We start from the raw sequence: 20472 nt of genomic DNA, 5'->3' as shown, positions 1-20472 counted from the left end.
GCTCCCTTATTCTAAACATGCACCTTTTTCTGCCAGCTGGGAACAGCAGCTAGGGGCAGAGACCCCAAGGGATCTTGTAAATCTTCTGGTCCTGATGGAGCCGAGTGCTGGGCAGGTCATAGTGGGTCCTCACAAGAGTCCTACATCTGAGGGTTTGATTAGTTCAGTTCAGTCACTCAGTCGTGTCCAACTCTTTGCAACTCCATGAACTGCAGCACGCCAGGCCTCCCTGTCCATCACCAACTCCTGGAGTTTACTCAAACTCATGACCATTGAGTCGATGATGCCATCCAGCCATCTCATCCTCTGTCATCCCCTTCTCCTCCTGCCCTCAATCTTTCCCAGCATCAGGTTCTTTTCCATTGAGTCAGCTCTTCACATCAGGTGGTCAAAGTATTGGAGTTTCAGCTTCAACATCAGTCTTTCCAATGAACACTCAGGACTGATCTCCTTTAGGATGGACTGGTTGGCTCTCCTTGCAGTCCAAGGGACTCTCAAGAGTCTTCTCCAACAACACAGTTCAAAAGCATCAATTCTTCCGTGCTCAGCCTTACTTATAATCCAACTCTTACCTCCATACATGACCACTGGAAAAACCATTGCCTTGACTAGATGGACCTTTGTTGGCAGAGCAATGTCTCTGCTTTTTACTATGCTGTCTAGGTTGGTCATAACTTTCCTTCCAAGGAGTATGATCAGGTCTGCAATAAGTGCACACAGGGTTTCCTCCTATTGCCCTACATCCCCATGGAGTCAACACAAAGTGGAAGTGAGCGAGTTAACTTAGGCAGGGTGTCCAGGGCTCTTTAAGGAGGAGGTGAACATTCTCTGGGCTCATGTTTTCCTTAAGCCTTGTGCAATAATGTATCTTGCAAGAGAACTGGCCTTCCTTGAGGAGCTAATAATCACACAGTACAATGTCTTACTCATGGAAATGCTTTTCTTAGGCTCTATGTTAATAATCATAATTGTAACAAATCTTGTCTGGGAACCTGTTTCTCAGGACTTGTCCCTCTGATTACACAGCAACAGTTCTATCTCACCCAGAGACATTGTCCCAGACTCGTTCTCCCTCGGCTAATCTTGTACTGAAGTTATCTCAGGATGTATGTCTTGGGAAAGGGTCTGATGGAACTCTTACAACCTTGAGGTATTCTTTTTATCTATTCTCAGCAACCAGTTGAGAAGTAGATAAGGCCCTGCTTAAACTAGAGGAAGGTACTCTCCTCACCCCTTATAATCTCTATGTCAGAAGCTTTTTCTGACACTTTCACTTTAAATAAAAATCTACACAAAACTTTGAGTGACTAAGACTGTCTTTGGTCCTGGAGTTATGTCTTCTCCTTCAGAGACCACTATCTCAGCACTGAACACAGACCACTGTAAGCTATCAGACAGAAAACCTAGAAGTAAAGCCAGGAACAAAGCTGATCCAGGACCGTCTGCATCCCTTTGTTCAGGCTGCCTGGAGGCAGGAGGGTGCCTGGCTAGTGAACAAGGTGGCAGGGGCCCAAGGTCTCCAGGTCAAGTCAGAGCCTCTGTCTTTCTATTGTTCCTAAAGCTTCCTCCTCAGGCAGACCTAGATCAAAAATCCTTCAATGTGATGGCATTCAGACCTGCCCTCTTCTTCTGTTTAAATCCCACTCAGATAGACAACTCATCCTGTCTCTTGACTTTCTTTTCGGGGGCGGTGGTGGTACGCCAGGTCTCAGTTGTGGCATGTGATATCTAGTTCTCTGGCCAGGGACCAAACCCCAGGCCACCTGCACTGGGAGCGTGCAGCCTTAGCTACCGGTCCCCCAGTGGTGGTGGTTTAGTCGCTAAGTCGTGTCGAACTCTTGCAACCCCATGGACGGTAGCCCGCCAAGCTCCTCTGTGCTCTGTCCATGGGATTTTCCAGGTAAGAATACTGGAGTGTGTTGCCATTTCCTTCTCCAGGGGATCTTCCCGACCCAAGAATTGAACTTGGGTCTCCTGCATTGCAGGTGGATTCTTTACCAGCTGAGCCACCAGAGGGACGTGTCCACTACTTCCACTTCACAGGGTCCACCAGGAGGGAAGTCCCTAAAAGTTCAATTTTCTTTTCTTTTTATTTAAAAACTGATTTCTGAATAAAATCCTTTTATTTTTCTCAAAGAAAGAAAAGCAAACGGCCTCCTCCTTCAGTTGAAGGCCACTCTGGTGTTCAGCTAAGTAGCTTCCAGACAGAACACTGAGACAATCCTTGAATGAGCTTTTCACTTTCCCTCTTGCTTTCCTGATGCCCTTGATACTCGGCTGTTTGGGCTGTTATAAGGTTAGAGGGATGTTTATAACAATGAAGACGAAATTCCTTTGTACATGGCCTTGAGCTTTCCAGAGGAAGCATGCCTTTGAAATCTAACCAATAAATAATAAATGGGCAGCATTTGGAACAAGAAGCATAAGGCTCCCAGCTTCACTCAGAGGGAATATAAAGGGCTTTGCAGGGGTGGCTTACCGGTTTCTAAATGTTGAGAGAAGCACCACACTGTATAAAGCAAATATCCTGGTATTGCCTATGTTCAGTGGGATATATCAAATTAAACATTTTATAGGGCTGCATAATTATGGTTTATCATAAAGGAAAAACAGAAGTTATAATAAAATAATTAAGCACGCATGCAGATCTTTTGTACTTTCCATTTTGTTTTGCTGTGAACCTAAAACTGCTCTAAGAAATAAAGTCTATATTTTAAAAAGCCATAGAATTTCTTAACAAAGTGAATATTTATGATTATAAACCTTGATTACAAATGACATAATAGGCATAGGGAGTTTAAGCTTCTTTCTAGACTGGTCAAATATTTGTCTCCTGCATTTAGCAGAAAGGACACAAAAGTACCTATTATGTTTATACTGGGCTTCCCTGATAGCTCACAGTAAAGAATCCACCTGCAATGCAGGAGACCTCAGTTCGATTCCTGGGTCAGGAAGATCCGCTGGAGAAGGGATAGGCTACCCACTCCAGTATGCTTGGGCTTCCCTGGTGGCTCAGGTGGCAACGAATCCACCTGCAATGCAGGAGACCCCGGTTAGATCCCTGGGTTGGGAAGATCCCCTGGAAGGGAATGGCTACCCACTCCAGTATTCTGGGCTGAAGAATTCCATGGACTGTATAGTACTTGGGGTCCCAAAGAGTCGGACACGACTGAGCTACTTTCACTCACTCACTCATGTATATATTGGTAATATGGGCTTCCCTCGTAGCTCAGCTAGTAAAGAATCCACCTGCAGCGCAAGAGACCCCAGTTCGATTCCTGGGTCAGAAAGATCCGCTGGAGAAGGGAGAGGCTACCCACTCCAGTATTCTTGGACTTCCCTGGGGCTCAGCTGGTAAAGAATCTGCCTGCAATATGGGAGACCGAGGCTTGATCCCTGGGTTGGTAAGATCCCCTGGAGAAGGGAAAGGCTACTCACTCCAGTATTCTGGCCTGGAGAATTTCATGGACTGTATAGTCCATAGGGTCGCAAAGATTCAGACATGACTGAAGGACTTTCGCTTTCACTTCATTTTTTCACCAATAATATATCTTTAACTAGGTCAAGGAGGCACCATATTTAAGCTTGTTAAGCAAGTGTTTCTTTATGAGAAAACATGAGACATAATATGAATGATGGGAATTTCAGGAGAGATGGCAGGCAGGTAGGGGAAGGTACTTTTGATCTGGGAAATTTTCTGTGCCTCACAGTTAATTAAACCATAGAAACAGTGCCAAGGGGCACCCCTGCTGCAACATCCAGGGACAGACTTGTTAACTTTGTGAATTTTCCTAGGACTGATTGCTTGTGATATAACCTTAAGTTATTCCTTAATATTAATTATTTGAAATCAGATATTGAGCCTTTAAACTTAGAACTGCAGGTGTTATTGCTAATTCCCACAGCAGCCCTAAGAAGTAAGTATTGGCATCATTTAGGGTTCCCCGTGGCAAGCAACAGTAACCAGCACTGGCTAATTTAATCAAAAAGGAATTTGTCAGGCTCAAGGAAACATGGGAACAGCAAAACACACAGGCTTCAGGAAGAACATCAAGCAAAGCAGTTTGGGGGATTCAGGAGCAGAAACTAATGAGTCATTTGTCGAGGGAGCCTCTCATTGTTCCTGGACCCTGATTCAAGTCCTACAAATGATGGTGGCAGCGGGGTGTCCGATGGTCCTGGCTTGAGTCTATTTTCCCTTAGGGTACTTTTAAAAATTATTTATTTATCTACTTATTTATGGCTGTGCTGGGTCTTCATTGCTGCACAGACTTTTCTTTAGTTGCAGCGAGTTGGGGTTACTCTCTAGTTGCGCTTGCTTCTCTTGCTATGGAGCACCAGTCCATCCTAAAGGAAATCAATCCTGAATATTCACTGGAAGGACTGATGCTGAAGCTGAAACTCCAATCCTTTGGCCACCTGATGAGAAGAACTGATTCATTAGAAAAGACCCTGATGATGGGAAAGATTGAAGAGAGGAGGAGACGGGGATAACAGAGGATGAGATGGTTGGATGGCATCACAGACTTGATGCACATGAGTTTGAGCAAGCTCCAGGAGTTGGTGATGGACAGGGAAGCCTGGTGTGCTGCAGTCCATGGGGAAGCTAAGAGTTGGACACGACTGACCGACTAAACTGAATCAGCTCTAGGGGACTCAAGCTTCAGCAGTTACGGCCCATGGGCTTAGCTGCTCTGTGTGTGGCATGTGGAATCCTCCAGCATCAGGGATCAAACCTGTGTCTCCTGCACTGGCAGGTGGATTCTTTACTCTTGAGCCATCAGGGATGCCCTCCCTTAGGGTACTCTGATCCACCCTGGATGGGGTTGGCTTTACTCTACAAAGGGGGGCTGTTACCCAAAGAAACAAGGAAGGGAAGCTGTTGAGGCCAAGATCCAAAGTGCCTGCTAGAATAGTCTCCTAATTTTAAAGGTGAGGAAGGAGGTCAGTTACACTCCGTTCCATGTCAGGTCATGTGTCTAGATGTCAAGGCTGAGATTTGAGCCCCTGTGGGTTTCCCCTCCCTGTGCAGACTCCCCTCTATTCCACTGAGCAGAACAGCATGATGACAGCCACAGCCCAGTAGACCCACAGCCCTGTGTTTGTAAAACCTTCTGAACTCTTTCAGGGAAAGGTAGGGTTTCGGTGGAAATGAGTCAGCAGCCCTGTCTGACCTTTCATGCCTTTCTGCTTTTCCCTCGGTTTTTATTTCCTTTGCTGCACCCCCCACAGCCTCTTTCCCAGTGTCAACAAGTTCAGAGGAACTGATAAGTCAGCCAGGCTGAGGGAGAAGCAAGCAGAAAATAACCGTCCGGTTCTGCAGTCACTGTGGGCCCAAGAAGAGTCCGTGCTCCATGCTGCCCTTGTTTCTCTTCTCCTCTTGGTCCAGCTGGTCTCTCTCCCTCTCTGAAAATAAGACTTCCAAACAACCTCCCTGTGTGTTGTGTCACTCACCAAAACACCCAAGGCTAGCTTGATCAAGAGCAAAGTGTAATTTTGAATTTAAAATTAGAGATCTGCGCCTATTTCAGGAATTGGTAGCTGCAGGGTGGTGACCAAGCGCTCAAGCTTATAACTTCTTCCCCAGTAATAAGCGTCAAAACTGTGAGCAGTGGCTTAGTCGACTTTTTAAATTGTGCCTAGACTCATGACTCAGAAGAGAAATGCTCTTTATGTTCCTATAATATTCAGCGTTCACAGTTTACACCATGCGAAACATTTCTGGTGTGAGTTCATTTCCATTTGGTTGTTTCTGTTTGAAAATTACCTGAAACAATTGTTTGATTATATAATTATACAGTTTAAAGAGGCACAGTGAAACATAGGGCTTTCATTTTAATTATTAGAGGAGATAATGTTTACCAGATACTAATATATGAAAAATGCTCAGTAAAATGCTTGTCTCCTTCTCTTTGTGAAATGAACTTTAGTCATTGTGTACTGTAACATTCTTATTCTTATACATTTGCTGAATAGCTGCCAGGAGGCCCATCGCAAGTCATGCTCCTGCTTAAAATTCATGAGTACTTTCCACCACCTCCCGGTGCTTTGCTACTCAAAGCGTGGTCCCTGGACCAGCAACAGCAGGGGAGCCTGTTAGAACCAGAGGTTCTCAGGCCTCTCCTGAGTCCCCCTGAATCAGAATCAGATCGCAAAGTAATCTGTGTACATACTGAACCCTGAGAAGCCCTGATCTACTGAGGAAGGTTTCCATTTCATATAATGAATGAAGTCTTATCCCTCATTCTTTTGGTTCATCCCCTGCTACTCCCCTTCTTGGGATCTGAACTGAGATTCCCCAGGCAATCCAAGCTGTTTCCTGTCTCTGGGCTTCTCTCATGCTGTTCTCTTTGCCTGGGTTCTCTTTTCTCTCTTTTTGTCTTGTTATTGCCTTCTCTTTCTTGAAGACGTGCATCTATACATTTGTCCATTCATTTATTCTCTGTGTATTTATTGAGCACCTGAGCACTGTACTGAGGCAGCTTTTGTGTGCGTGTGTGCGCGTGATTTTATCTTATGTTTTTAATATTATTATTATTATTTTTTGCCATTTTGCACTTACAAAAATTTTACTAGAGTATAGTTGCTTTACAATATTGTGTTAGTTTCTGCTGAACAGAAAAGTGAATCAGCTATACGTATACACATATCCCTTCTGTTTTGGCTTTCCTTCCCATTTAGGTCACCACAGTATATTGAATAGGGTTTGCCGTGCTATACAGTGGTAATAGATTTTTCAGTCAAAGTATAGTTGGTGTTGGAGTAGGAACCGGCAACCCACTCCAGTATTCTTGCGTGGGGAATCCCATGGACAGAGGAGCCTGGCGGGCTACAGTGCATGGGGTCGCAAAGACTCGGGCACGACTGGTGACTAACACACACACACGTGTGCATATAGCTGGTGCACAATGTTATATAAATTACAGGTGTACGGTATTGTGAAGTTATTGTTAATGATAAAATATTGGCTACACTCCTTGTGTTATGCAATATATTCTTACAGCTTATTTTATACCAAATAATTTGTACCTCCCACTCCTCACCCTTAGTTTGCTTTTCCTCCCTCTCCCTACTGGTAACCACTAGTTTTTTCCTCTATATCTGCGGCTCTCACATCATTTGCAAGTATTTCCTTCCATTCTGTAGGTTGTCTATTCATTTTATCTATGGTTTCCTTTGCTATGCAAAAACTTTTAAAGTTTAATTAGGTCCCGGTTGTTTATTTTTGCTTTTATTTCCTTTGCTTTAGAAGATAAAGCCCTCCAAACATTGCTACAATTTATGGTAAAGAGTGTTCTGCCTACGTTTTCCTCTGTTTGGTCTTACATCTAGGGCTTTCCAGGTGGTGCTAGTGGTAAAGAACCTGTTAGCCAACGCAGGCGACACAAGAGACTCGGGCGGGACCCCTGGGTCAGGAAGATCCACTGGAGAAGGGCATGGTGACCCACTCCAGTATTCTTGTCTGGAAAATCCCTTGGATGGTGGAGCTTGGCAGGCTACCGCCCATGGGATAGCAAAGGGTCGGACACAACTGAAACGATAGCACGCCTTATATTTCGGTATTTCATCCATTTTGACTTTATTGTTAGAGACTGTTCTAATTTCATTTTTTTACATGTAGCTGTCCCATTTCCCCAGCACTACTTATTGAAGAGTCTGTCTTCATCATATATTTTTGTCAGGCTGCTTTTTAAAGAAACTGTCCAGCGAGACGGGCGGCTCTCCTCTCTGCTGTCTCATGTACCAGACTTAACTCTATCGCTGATGTATTATGCGGTATTGACACTTACTGCTGACATTGACCAAAGTGAGTAAGGAGCCTGTCACATTTCTCTTTGTTTCTCCTGTACCTAGCACAGTTCCTGGTCCTCAGTAGCTGCTCAGGCAAGGTTTTGTTGGACTGAACTGTTGCACTTTGAGGAGTGAGTGATGGGGCCAGGACAATGGCAGGTGAACTCTGAAGTTATTCATGACCTGAGCATGCCTTCTGCCCACAGACCATAGCCTGACACCCTCATGCACCATTTGCCCTCTCTAACTCACTGAAAGACCCTGACCTGGCCAGTGGTAGTAGTGACAGAATCTCAAACTTCTGTGGATGTTGAACAGACTTAGGAGCTGAGAATGTCGCAGACAGGAAGGACTCTGCAGAGACCTGAGAAGGTGACCACCGTGGATGGCTCAGAGGAGGGGTGTGGCTATGGGCTCTTTGGCACACCTCCTCCAGCTGTAACTACGTTGCCCGCAACCTGAGCCAAGTGTCATCTTATGAATTACTGACCAGTTGAGTTTTCTACTGATTCCCTACCTCTAGGAGAGGCATGTCTGTGGGCAGCTGCAATGGTGGTGACCAGTTAGGAGATGCCATCTTTGTTGGAGGAGGGAAGTAGTTACTAGAGGGTAATGAAAGCAAGGGCTTTACCATGATGAGTGGGGACAATTGAGGGCCATGACATAAAGGATAAAAAATAGGGACTTTCCTGCTGGTCCAATGTTTGAGTCTCCACACTTCCACTGCAAGGCGTGCAGGTTCGATCCCTGGTTGGGAAACTAGGATCCCACATGACCTGGGGCATGGCCAAAAAGTAAAAAAAATAAATAAAACAAATTTTTTAAAAGGATAAAAAATAAATGAAATAAAGAGAATAAATTGCAAAAGAGAGGGGGAAGAATGTTATGAAAACAAGGACTGTGGAACCGGTCTTTCTGGGTCCAGAACCCCAGCTCTGCATATTAGAGCTACATGATCTTGGGCAAGTTGTTCAGTTTTCCATGATCGTGGGCAATTGTTCACTTTCCATCTGTAAAATGGGAATAATAATATTTCCTACCTTACGAGGAACTGTTATTCATAAAGACAACTTATTATTCATAAAGACTTGGACTAGGGGCTGACACACCACATAATCAAAAAGACTTCAGTGCTTAAGAAACAGAGAGAGTATTGAATTGCTTGAAAATAAAATTCAGCATTTCTTTCTCTTTTCATCTCTGTGCGCCTCCACATTAGTAAATGCATTTGCCTACTTCATGGTATTTCCCTGGGTTTGCGATAGGGGTGTGTGTGTGTCTTTAAGCTGGTGAGCAATGCTTTAAACAAAAATGAACAAAAGGGAAACAGCTGCTTTGTTTTTGAAAAGATTTGCCAAGCTCACATAGTTAAATTTAATGGCTGGGTGTTTTAAACCCTGGAGAACAATGTAATTTGTGTCATCACTGCTACAAAGGATGACTCTTTGGCGAGCGTTTCATTTCAGTCGCCTGAAGACCTAACTTGAACAAAAGAAGCAAAAACAAACACAAATACAGTCATGGAAAAACGCTAATTAGGCTTTGGGGAAAAAAGACTGTCCGATCCTGTCATGTCTTTGCTGAGCAAAATAAAAATAACACTGGCACCTGCAAAGTTATTTTTCTCACCAAATATTTTAATTTTTTAAGTAATATTTTGTGTACTAGTTATGATTCCAGGGTGTGAGTGAGGGTTGAGAGAAGGGGACGACTGAAGACTAGTATCTGAGTATTTTGCACCTGCTTCACTTGCAATCTCTCTTTTAATTCTCTCCAAATTCTGTGGAAGAGATATGTTCTCATTTACAATCGGACATTCGAGAACTATTAATAGGAAATTCAAGAACTAGACGTAAGTGTCTTGGTTAAGTCACTTAACCAAGTTCATACAACCCAGTAAGTTATAGCACTGGAGTTTGACTCTCTATCTGCCTGACTAGGGGGGAATAAACCCCCTTTGAAATGGCTTGTTCGTTTTTGTTTTTTATTAATATTTATTTTTAAAATTCTAATTAATTTACTGTTTTGGTCACATTCTACAGCATGTGGGATCTTAGTTACCTGACGAGGGGTTGAATCTGTGGCCCCTGCGGTGGAAGCACAGAGTCCTAACCAGGGGACCACCAGGGAAGTCCTGGTTTGTTCATTTTTTAATGGAAACAAAGTATATATGTCTCAGTCTCTTCCTTGTAGGTTGTCAGGAACCAAATATCAAATGCTTGTGAAGTTCAGATATATCTAACATTTAATTTTTCTTCATACAAGATAGAGATTTTACTTCCCCAGAGTCTCTGCATTTCGATAGTAATCATAGGAAACAACTTGATGAGGCTGACAGCTATGGAAGACAACAGTCAAGCGATGACCTCGTCTTGGTTTGGAAGCTCCAGTTTCCACATGTTAGTGCAAGAAATGCAAATTACTGGACAAAAGCCAGTATCTTGTGACACAATTCCAAAGAGATGGTGATGATTAAGGCTGTTACTCACTCATAAGGGGAGTTGGCTGTCTTGTAGTGTTTCTAATTGAGACAGAGAAAAACTGGGAGAGAGAAGATTCCTGAATACAGAAAGGATTAAGGAATTCTGCTACTTTCCTCCTCAGGGGTACTATTTCCATATTAGTGTGTTGGCCAAAAATTCATTTGGGTTTTTCTGTACGAGCAGGAAAAGCCTGAATGAACTTTTTGGCCAACCCAGTACATTACCACCAAATAGCCCAAGGACATGTGAGAGGAGAGGAGAGAGAAAATGAACAGAAGATAAGTGACTCATACCAGTAGATAATTAACTGGAAAGGACTTGTTTATTTGGGCTTATGCTCTTTGTTGTTGTTGCTGTTCTGTCTCAAGTTGTGTCCGACTCTTTGCTGCCCCATGGACTGCAGCACACCAGGCTTCCCTGTCTTTCGCTATCTTCCCGAGTTAGCTCAAACTCATGTCCATTGAGTCAGTGATGCCATCCAACCAGCCCCCTTCTCCTGCCTTCAATCTTTCCCAGCATCAGGGTCTTTTCCAATGACTGCTCTTCACATTAGGTGACCAAAGCATTGGTGCTTTAGCATCAGTCTTTACAATGAATATTCAGGATTGATTTCCTTCAGGATTGACTGGTTTGATCTCCTTACTGTCCAAGGAACTCTCAAAAGTCTTCTCCAGCACCACAGTTCAAAACCATCAATTCTTCAGTGCTCAGCCTTCTTAATGGTCCAACTCTCACATCTGTACATGACTACTGGAAAAGCCATAGCTTTGACTAGACGGACCTTTGTCAGCAAAGTAGTGTCTCTGCTTTTTCTGTTCCCTGTGCTCTCTAGGTCAAGAAATCTCTTACTCCAGAGAAGGCAGGGAACCATATCATTTCTCTTCTTGACACTGAGTAAAGCAGTGAATTGAGTAAGCAAGTCAAATGAGTCTGCAAGAGCACTTCCCTTTACTTGTTGTAATTGTTGTTGAATGTAACACTGTGTGGGTGTATTTGTGTGTGTGTGTGTGTGTGTGTGTGTGTGTTTAGAATGGGTCTAGGGCATTTATGAAAAAAGATCCTGCACCCTCACTAGAATAACCCCTGGGTCAGAGGCTGCAAATCTGTCTTATAGATGCTACTTCAGCACCAGTCTGGTGGGGTCAGAAAGGCTCCTGGTACTGAGAAAATTAATAAAGAAAAACCGCACTAAAATAGGGTTAGGAGACCAGAAGGGAGAGCTCACATACACATATCACATGATCCCAACTCAGATCCTAGCAGGAAGAAATGTACCTTGCATCTCCAGCAAGAAGTGACATCCTTTAACCACCAGCCGGAGATTGTCTCCTTGCCTGGTAACAGACCAGCCAATGAGAGACTGGGACAACTCAGCCAATGAGACGTCACTTTCCTTCAAACTCCCAGTTTCCTCCAATGACTTTTGTTTATAACAGTCCCTTTCAACTCCCCCTTCTCCTCTAAAAAAGAGTTTGCTTTACAGAATTTGCATGTGGGTCACCGTAGTTGCATGTCCTGAATTGCAGTTCTTTGCTGCTCCCACATAAACCTGTTTAGCTGGAAAAATAAGTGACTGTTTTATTGTTTTAGGTTAACAATGTACAGGAAAGGAAGTGCTCTGAGTTCAGAAAGCCTGGGGCTGGTCTCGACATGTTTCCACTTGCTCTATAACTTTGAGCAAATTATTAGAAGAGGTAAATGAATACATTTGAAAATGCCTTTTTAACTGAAAAAAAAAAAAAAAGGACTTCCCTTGTGGCTCAGATGGTAAAGCGTCTGTCTACAAGGCGGGAGACCCGGGTTCAGTCCCTGGTCCCTGGGTCAGGAAGATCTCCTGGAGAAGGAAATGGCAACCCACTCCAGTATTCTTACCTGGGAATCCCATGGACAGAGAAGCCTGGTTACAGTCTACAGGCTGCAGTCCATGGGGTTGCAAAGAGTTGGACACGACTGAGTGACTTCACTTTCACTTTTTTTTTAAACTGAAAAAGCTATACAATTACAAGAGACTCGGGTTCGATCCCCCTGGAGGAGAAAGTGGCACCCACTTTCTCCAGTATTCTTGCCGGGAGACTCCCATGGATGGAGGAGCCTGGCGAGCTATAATCCATGGGGTCACGAAGAGTCAGACACGACTGAACATCTGAGCACCCGGCAGAGAGCAGTGTACAGTATTTAAGGTTTACCAATAGGTTGTGATGTACAGTAGTGAAGTTTGATCGTATTTTTTTCTTTTCTGCCATCTTCTCCCACCAGAGCTTTTACCCCTGTTCTGATGCTAAATTGTACTGATCCCTTACATTTCATCGTAATCATTCTTGTAGGACTTGATTAGTAGCCTCTTCTGTGTACATCAAACTTGCCCGTAATCAACTATTTACCAACTCACAAGAAATAACCAAATTAGGGCATCCCTGGTTTTCCTTCTTGCCTCCCCAGCCTGCTTCTCTCTTGAGGTAGTTGAGACTTCTCCATGTTTTTGTGGCATTTCAGCACAATCTATTTCAAATATTCTTTTATATGTATCTGTTCGGTAGATCATGAGCTGCTAGAATGCTGCTAGAAATTAGAAGGTGGTCAGGAAATGTTTGTTGAATTAGACTGGTATGAAACACAATTGGTTATGACCCCATAATATTACATTATTTACATGGCTATTTTCACTCTAATTTACTTGTGAGTGTGTGTGTGCGCGCTTGTGCTCAGTTGCTCAGTCGTGTCTGACTCTTTGTAACTGATCCCAAGGACTATAGCCCACCAGACTCTTCTGTCCATGGAATCCTCCAAGCAAGAACACTGGCGTGGGTTGCCATTTCCTCCCCAGGGGATCTTCCCAATGCAGGGATTGAACCAGCGTTTCTTGCATTTTCTGCATAGACCAGTGGATTCTTTGATTTAGGGTTTTGTTGTTATTTACTATTATAAATAAGGCTGTGATGAAGATCTCTGTGACACGCTTATTTCTGTTGTTTCAGATTATTTTCATAGATTTGAGTCCTAAAAGTAGAGTCATATTATCAGTTGCTTTCCAGAATTATTGCACAATTAAAATCCCTGTTTATGTGACTGTTTTACAAATTGTAGTTCACACTTTCGTATAGCATGAATACACATCTATCAACATCACTGCACTGGGAGCATTACAATAGCTAAGTTGACCATTTACCTTCACTAAGAATGTTGCCGGAATGTAGAGGTCCCAAGGAGTGGAAGCTTGCAGGCAGGCCTTAGCAATGAAGAAAGAAAATTTAGAAGGCCCTGCCCAGATAGTGCAGTCTCCCAGAAAAACTTAAGAGGGCCAAATGCAGGGCCTGGGGATTAAAAAAAATTCAGTCTTTGTTCGTTACCTTCTCTGCTACCTAAACAGGTAATATTAATTGTTAATAATGGATGTTAAGGGTAATGATGTAATGAATAGATAAAGCAAAAGACTTCTTTTGGTTAATTTCATTGTGATGAGAATAACAGTGAGAGACATCCCTGGCAGTCCAGTGGTTAAGACTCCAAGCTTCTACTGGAGGGGGCATGGGTTTGATCCCTGGCTGGGAAACTAAGATCCAGCAAGCCCTGCAGCCAATAAAATAACATGAAATAATTAAAAAAAAAAAAATAAGGCATCCACATGATAGTGAGTCCTGAGCCAGTCACAGAAAGCCAAGATCTCCTTTTGAGTCATTTGTTGAGTCACAATAGCCCTTCTCCCTTGCAGTCATGTTAGAATATTGAGAAATGTAAGGTATAATATTGATGTAGAGAAAAACATGTAGGTTCCCCAAGTTTGTGACTGTTGATTTGGTTCTCCTTCGGTTAGGAAGCCTCTTGTGTTTAATGATGTAGCTGATTCAACAGCTGGTCATTTGCCTTGGGTGCCCTGATCCCGCCCAGGCCTCACAGGCCCTTCTGTCATGTGATGGGGGCTGCAGACCAAGTCTCCTGTTGGCTTATTTGTGGGTTCCGGCCTTGTCATCTTTAGGAAGAGAGGAGGATGGAGATTGTCCAATGCACGGGGTGGAGGCTTGGGGTGGGGAGGAGGGGGCAGGGGGTGAGCACAGAGCTCATTTAAACGGAAATGATGGCTAGAGAGCAGAAAATGCAGATTGTGAAGATGAGCGTTCTTAAGAAGGTTGAGCAGACCCTGAGCTATGTCAGTGGTGCAAAGGTTAGAGAAGGGCTGGTATAGAAACCATGTGAACATGGTTTGTCCACAAAGGCCAATTATTTTGGAATAGAGTTAGTCTTTCAACAAAATGTTTATTTTTATTTATTTGGCTGAGCTGGGTCTTAGTTGTGGCACGCAGGATCTTCAGTTGCAGCACGTGAACTCTTAGTCGTGGCATGTGGGATCTAGATCCCTGGGCCCCCTGCTTTGTGGGGGTGGAATTTCAGCCACTGTACCTACCACCAGGGTCGTCCCTAAAATCAGTCTAATTCAGTAACTATTTTTTGAGTGTCAAGAACTGTAATAAGAATGGTTTTCCACTACGTGCCAAGCCTCTGTTACCTGAGAGACCCAGTAGCTGGACTTGCTTTGTTTCTTGCTGAAGAAATTCACACTCAGCGATGTGAGTAGGAAAAGAAAGTAACAGATCACTTCAATAAGCCCAACAGCTTGAACAGCTAGATTATATAGGTCCTACTGAGGCAGATGAAAGAGGAGAGTGGAAAAGTTGGCTTAAAACTCAACATACAGAAAACTAAGATCATGGCAGCCAGTCCCATCACTTCATGGCGAATAGATGGGGAAACAATGCAAACAGTGACAGACTTTATTTTTGGGGGGCTCCAAAATCACTGCAGATGGTAACTGCAGCCATGAAGTTAAAAGACGCTTGCTCTTTGGAAGGAAAACTATGACTAACCTTGACCGCATCTTGAAAATCAGAGACATCACTTTGCCAACAAAGGTCCATCTAATCAAAGCTACAGTTTTTCCAGTGGTCATGTACAGATGTGAGAGTTGGACTGTGAAGAAAACTGAGCACTGAAGAATTGATGCTTTTGAACTGTGGTGTTGGAGAAGACTCTTGAGAGTCCCTTGGACTGCAAGGAGATCCAACCAGTCCATCCTAAAGGAAATCAGTCCAGAATATTCATTGAAAGGACTGATGTTGAAGCTGAAACTCCAACACTTTGGCCACCTGATGCGAAGAATTGACTCAATGGAAAAGACCTTGATGCTGGGAAAGATTGAGGGCAGGAGGAGGAGGGGACAACAGAGGATGAGATGGTTGGATGGCATCACTGACTCGATGGGCATGAGTCTGAGCAAGCTCCGGGAATTGGGGATGGACAGGGAGGCCTGGTGTGCTGCAATCCATGGGGTCACAAAGAGTTGAACACTATTGAGCGACTGAACTGAATTGAACTAAGGCAGAATTAATGGGAAAACAGATTAGAGATTTAATAAAAATGTAATGAGAAGGTTTAATGAGATAAGAGATTATAAAAAGACTTTTGGAAATATTTTTTAAAGCCCCACACAAAATTTCCAAATTTAAAGTTAAAAGATGACTTCAAAGAGAGAGCAGTTCCTGATGAAAATCAAACTGATTATCTGAAAGAGCAAGTGGAGAAAGTAGTACGCAGTGCAGAGCAAAAACTCGAAGAAATGGATACCGAAGATGAAAAGACAAAAGACATGGAAGACACAGACAACAGGAATTACAAAGAAGAGATGAAGAATACATGGGAGATAAATACAGTTCAAAGAACAACAGATAAAACTTCCTTGTCTGAACAAAATTTTGCTTTTTCAGATTGACAGTGTTCCACCAACTCCAGGAAGTATTTCTGACAATGACATATAAACCAAATTCATCCATATAAGTCTTCTAAAATTCAAAAAAGAAAAAGTTTAGTAAACTTTCCAGTGCAAAGAAAAAAGCTGTCACAGGAAGAGGAGAATTAGACTAACATCAGACTTCTTATGTGCAACAATGGATGTTAGAAAACAGTAATGACCATTTACAAGTCTCAAGAGAAATTGAGTCATAATGTCATTCAAGTGTGAGGCCAAAAGACAGCCATTATTAAACAGGCGGTTATCCACTCTTTGTGAAGGTACACTCTTTATATGACCGGAGGAATTATTCTAACTGAATGAAATTTAATGATAACCTAGATCTCAGGATAGGAGAAGATGAAGCGTATAAGAAACAGCAGTGAGCAATATACTTCTAAGATGTATAATTAAGTCTAAAAGATGATGACAAGGGCTGTGAACTGTAATATGAGTTAAATAATAATCCCCTAAATAGAAGAGGCTGACTGCATGTAACTGTATGAAATAATAGCTGTCTCCCCAGGCAGTAAGCTCTAATGTTTATGAGTGATACTTAGGTTACGATTTCAATTTTAAATGAGTCTCACCAGTTGGTACAAGGGTGATGGGAAACTCTTAGTTGGGGTTGGTGGTGTAGAGAACAGATTAATAAAAATCTTGATGTGGGGAACATCATTATTACTTAATTTTATTACTGCATATCTATGACTTTGCAACTTTAAAAGTTAGGGAGTTAATGAGTAGCTGATGGAGAGAAAGTTCCTAATTAATTTGCAAAGTTAAGGTGGAAATAAAAATAATAATAAAAAAAACTTTTTCAATGCAGCAAATTAAGAACAGTATCAAGAGGAAACAAGAGTGAAAATTGATTACAAACAGAAAGTAAAATGTAAAAATAAAGTGAATATCACAATGAAAGTAAAGGAATACTTTAATAAAAGAACAAGCAGCTTCAGAATACTTTAAAAATTTTACCTCTCTGCTGTTTAAAATAAATTCAGCTAAAGTAAAATAGTAAAGTGGAAAGTAATGGGACATACAAAAATATTTTAGCAAAAGTGAAAGTTGCTCAATCGTATCCGACTCTTTGCGACCCCTTGGAATTCTCCAGGCCAGAATACTGGAGTGGGTAGCCTTTCCCTTCTCCAGGGGATTTTTCCCAACCGAGGGACTGAACCCAGGTCTCCCGCATTGCAGGTGGATTCTTTACCAGCTGAGCCACCAGGGAAGCCCAAGAATATGAGAGTGGGTAGTCTTTCCCTTCTCCAGCGGATCTTCCCAATGCAGGAATCAAACCGGGGTCTCCTGCATTGTTGGCGGGTTCTGATTTTAGCAAACCGGAAAACCAGAGAAAAGTAAAGGCAGCTATATTACCATCTGCTCAGCCACTCAGTCGTGTCCAGCTCGTTTGTGACCTCATTGTTTGTAGCCCACCAGCCTCCTCTGTCCACGGAATTTTCCAGGCAAGAGTACTAGAGTGGTTTGCCATTTCCTACTCCAGTAATAATATATACCAGATTTAAAAAATCTGAGGGATGATATAGGAGAGTGATAAAAAGCAGAATCTATAAGGAAGAGATAACAAATGTTTGTCTCCAAATAACATAGCAGTAAAACATAGAACGTAAAACAAGAACTAGAAATGCAAAGGGACCTTATAAAATCCAAAATCATAGTAAAGAAGTAGCATACCTTTTTCAGAAAAATAAGTGAACAGTAAGAGTATGAATGTCTCAAATAATGCTGTTAACAAACCTGATCCAGACGTAGGCCTTAGATAATTCTGTGCCCTACACTTCACTACATCCCCCAGACAACTGGGGTAAATAAATCATTTATCTGACTACAAAGAAAACTTTAAGACATTCCAAAGAATTTTTTACTGCCCCAATTTTTTGACTATAAAGCAGTTTATTAGAAATTATTCATAAACAAGTAGTGATATAATTATTTGTATAGTCATGACCGAACTTTAAATTGGTCAAGCTGGGAAGAGTGCTACCAAGCACATGGAAAAAAATGAATGCAAATTCCTTCTAGAGAAATAAGCTGTTAATTAAAGCCTTGTGAAATCTGCACACATAGGGTCTCACCACAGATGAGCTCACAACAAAAATTCTCAAACACGCAAGAAGAGGTTCTGATTCTGGCAACACTCACTCATTTGTTTTGGATCGACTCTCCCACTGAGAGCTCCAGCCCAATACTGTTGGAGACGCATCAGCCTTGGCCCATTACTTGGTTCTGATCTTTTCAGAAGACACTGAAAAAGTGTCTTTTCAGTGCCTTGAGACACTTGCGGGTTGAAATATGGAGGGTATATTGTAGATACTTAAAATATCCATCAGAAAATATAAATAACAAGGGCTAGAAATATGAGACAAAAAATTAAAAGGAAAAAAAGAGAAATATTCCATCCAAAAAGCAGAAGTTAATCAGGCCATATGCCAAAGGCATACCCTTTTTAGAGAATGTTGTTTTTCAGTCACCCAGTTGTGTCCAACTCTTTGTGACCCCATGGACGGCAGCACGCCAGGCCTCCTTGTCCCTCACCGTCTCCCAAAGTTTGCCCAAGTTCATGTCCATTGCATCAGTGATACCTTCCAGCCAGCTCATCCTCTGTTGCCCTCTTCTCCTTCTGCCCTCAATCTTTTCCAGCATCAGGGACTTTTCCAATGAGTCGGCTGTTTGCATTAGGTGATCAAAATACTGGAGCTTCAGCATCAGTCCTTCCAATGAGCATTCAAAGTTGGTTTCCCTTTCGATTAGTCTGATCTCCTTGTGGTCCAGGGGACTTTCAGGAGTCTTCTCCAGTACTATAGTTTGAAGACATCAATTCTTTGGCATTCTGCCTTCTTTACAGTCCAGCTCTCACAACTGTACGTGACCACTGGGAAGACCATAGCCTTTACTGTGTGGACCTTTGTTGGCAGAGTAATGTCTCTATTTTTCAATACCTTGCTAGGTTTGTCATACCTTTCCTGCCAAGAAACAATTGTCTTCTGATGTCATGGCTTAATTTAGAGAATATTTTATGTCCTACCTGGCGATCATTGGAGTTGCTCTTCTAATCTGTTGTGAGAGAACAAGGAGCCTTCCTGCTTTTTGATCAATTTGACAGTGTGAGTTGATGGAACCAAACGCTGGCTTCAAATTTTTCTTCCCCTTGATTCAGCCTGACGGGGGCTCCAATCTTGCTGCATGCTGTGTATTTATTCTCTGTCTTTCAGGCGTCTGCCGTGACAGGAAATCAGAGATGCAGTGGGCTGCCCCCTCTGGGAGCTGTTACTCATATACTTTTTGGTGAATCAACCTTGACTTCGCAGATATTAGGTTGGCCACAAAGTTGGTTGGGATTTTTCCTAAGGTATAATGGAAAACCCAGAAAAAACCTTTTTGGCCAAGTCCATATTTCCAGGCATTTGAGGACATCTGAGCTAAGTGATATGCAAAGACTCACTTATCTCAGTAGTGCTTATCAGGCTAGAGTCATATCTATAGAATGCTAATTGACCACGTTTTTAAAGAGTCTATGCTTTCCTGGTGGCTCAGATGGTAAGAAATCTGCCAGCAATGCAGGAGACCTGGGTTGGATCTCTGGGCTGGGAAGATCCCCTGGGGGAGGAAATGGCAACCTACTCTAGTATTCTTGCCTGGAGAGTTCCATGGATAGAGGAGCCTGGTGAGCTGCAATCCACAGGGTCACAAAGAGTTGGACACGACTGAGGAACTAACACAACAGAGGCACAGAGCTTACCTAAGAGGGTCCTGGGTTCAGCTGATTGGTCATCATTATTAGCTCTTCTTTCCAGGGGTCTTTTTTTTTCTTTTTTGGCTGCACTGTGTGGAAGGTGGTAACTTAGTTCCCCGACTAGAGATTGAACCTGGGACCCCTGCAGTAGAAGTATGGAGTCTTAACTGCTGGACTGCCAGGGAAGTCTCCCCAGGTGTCAGTTATTAAAATTATATTCTGCTTATGTGTTACTGAAACTCTCCAGACCTACCTTTTCACTGAAAATAGATTCTTAATAGCAGGGGCAGGGTTTCGCCATAACTGGGTTGATCTCAGTCCAGTGATCACAGAGAGAGCAAATACATACATTACATGATGAATGTGACAGCAACAAAAGTCATCATAATCACGTTCGGGACTGAACGTCTCCACTCCCAAATTCATACGTGGATGTCTTAACTCCCAGTGTGCTGCTGTGTGGAGATGGGGCCAGACGGAGGCTGCTGGAGTTAGTTTAGGTCATGAGGGAGGCCCCTCATGATGGAATTAGTAACCTCAGAGGAGCACGTGACCTGAGGGAAGGCCATGTGAGGACATAGCAAGGAGGCAGGCATCTGCAGCCTAGAGAGAGAGCTCTCACCAGGAACTGAATCAATTGGCACCTTGATCTCAGACTTCCCGGC

Source organism: Ovis aries, chromosome 10 (genome assembly GCF_016772045.2).
Source record: "Ovis aries strain OAR_USU_Benz2616 breed Rambouillet chromosome 10, ARS-UI_Ramb_v3.0, whole genome shotgun sequence".
NCBI lineage: Eukaryota > Metazoa > Chordata > Mammalia > Artiodactyla > Bovidae > Ovis > Ovis aries.
The sequence above is the reverse complement of the archived record's forward strand: the minus strand, read 5'-3'. Positions refer to the sequence as shown.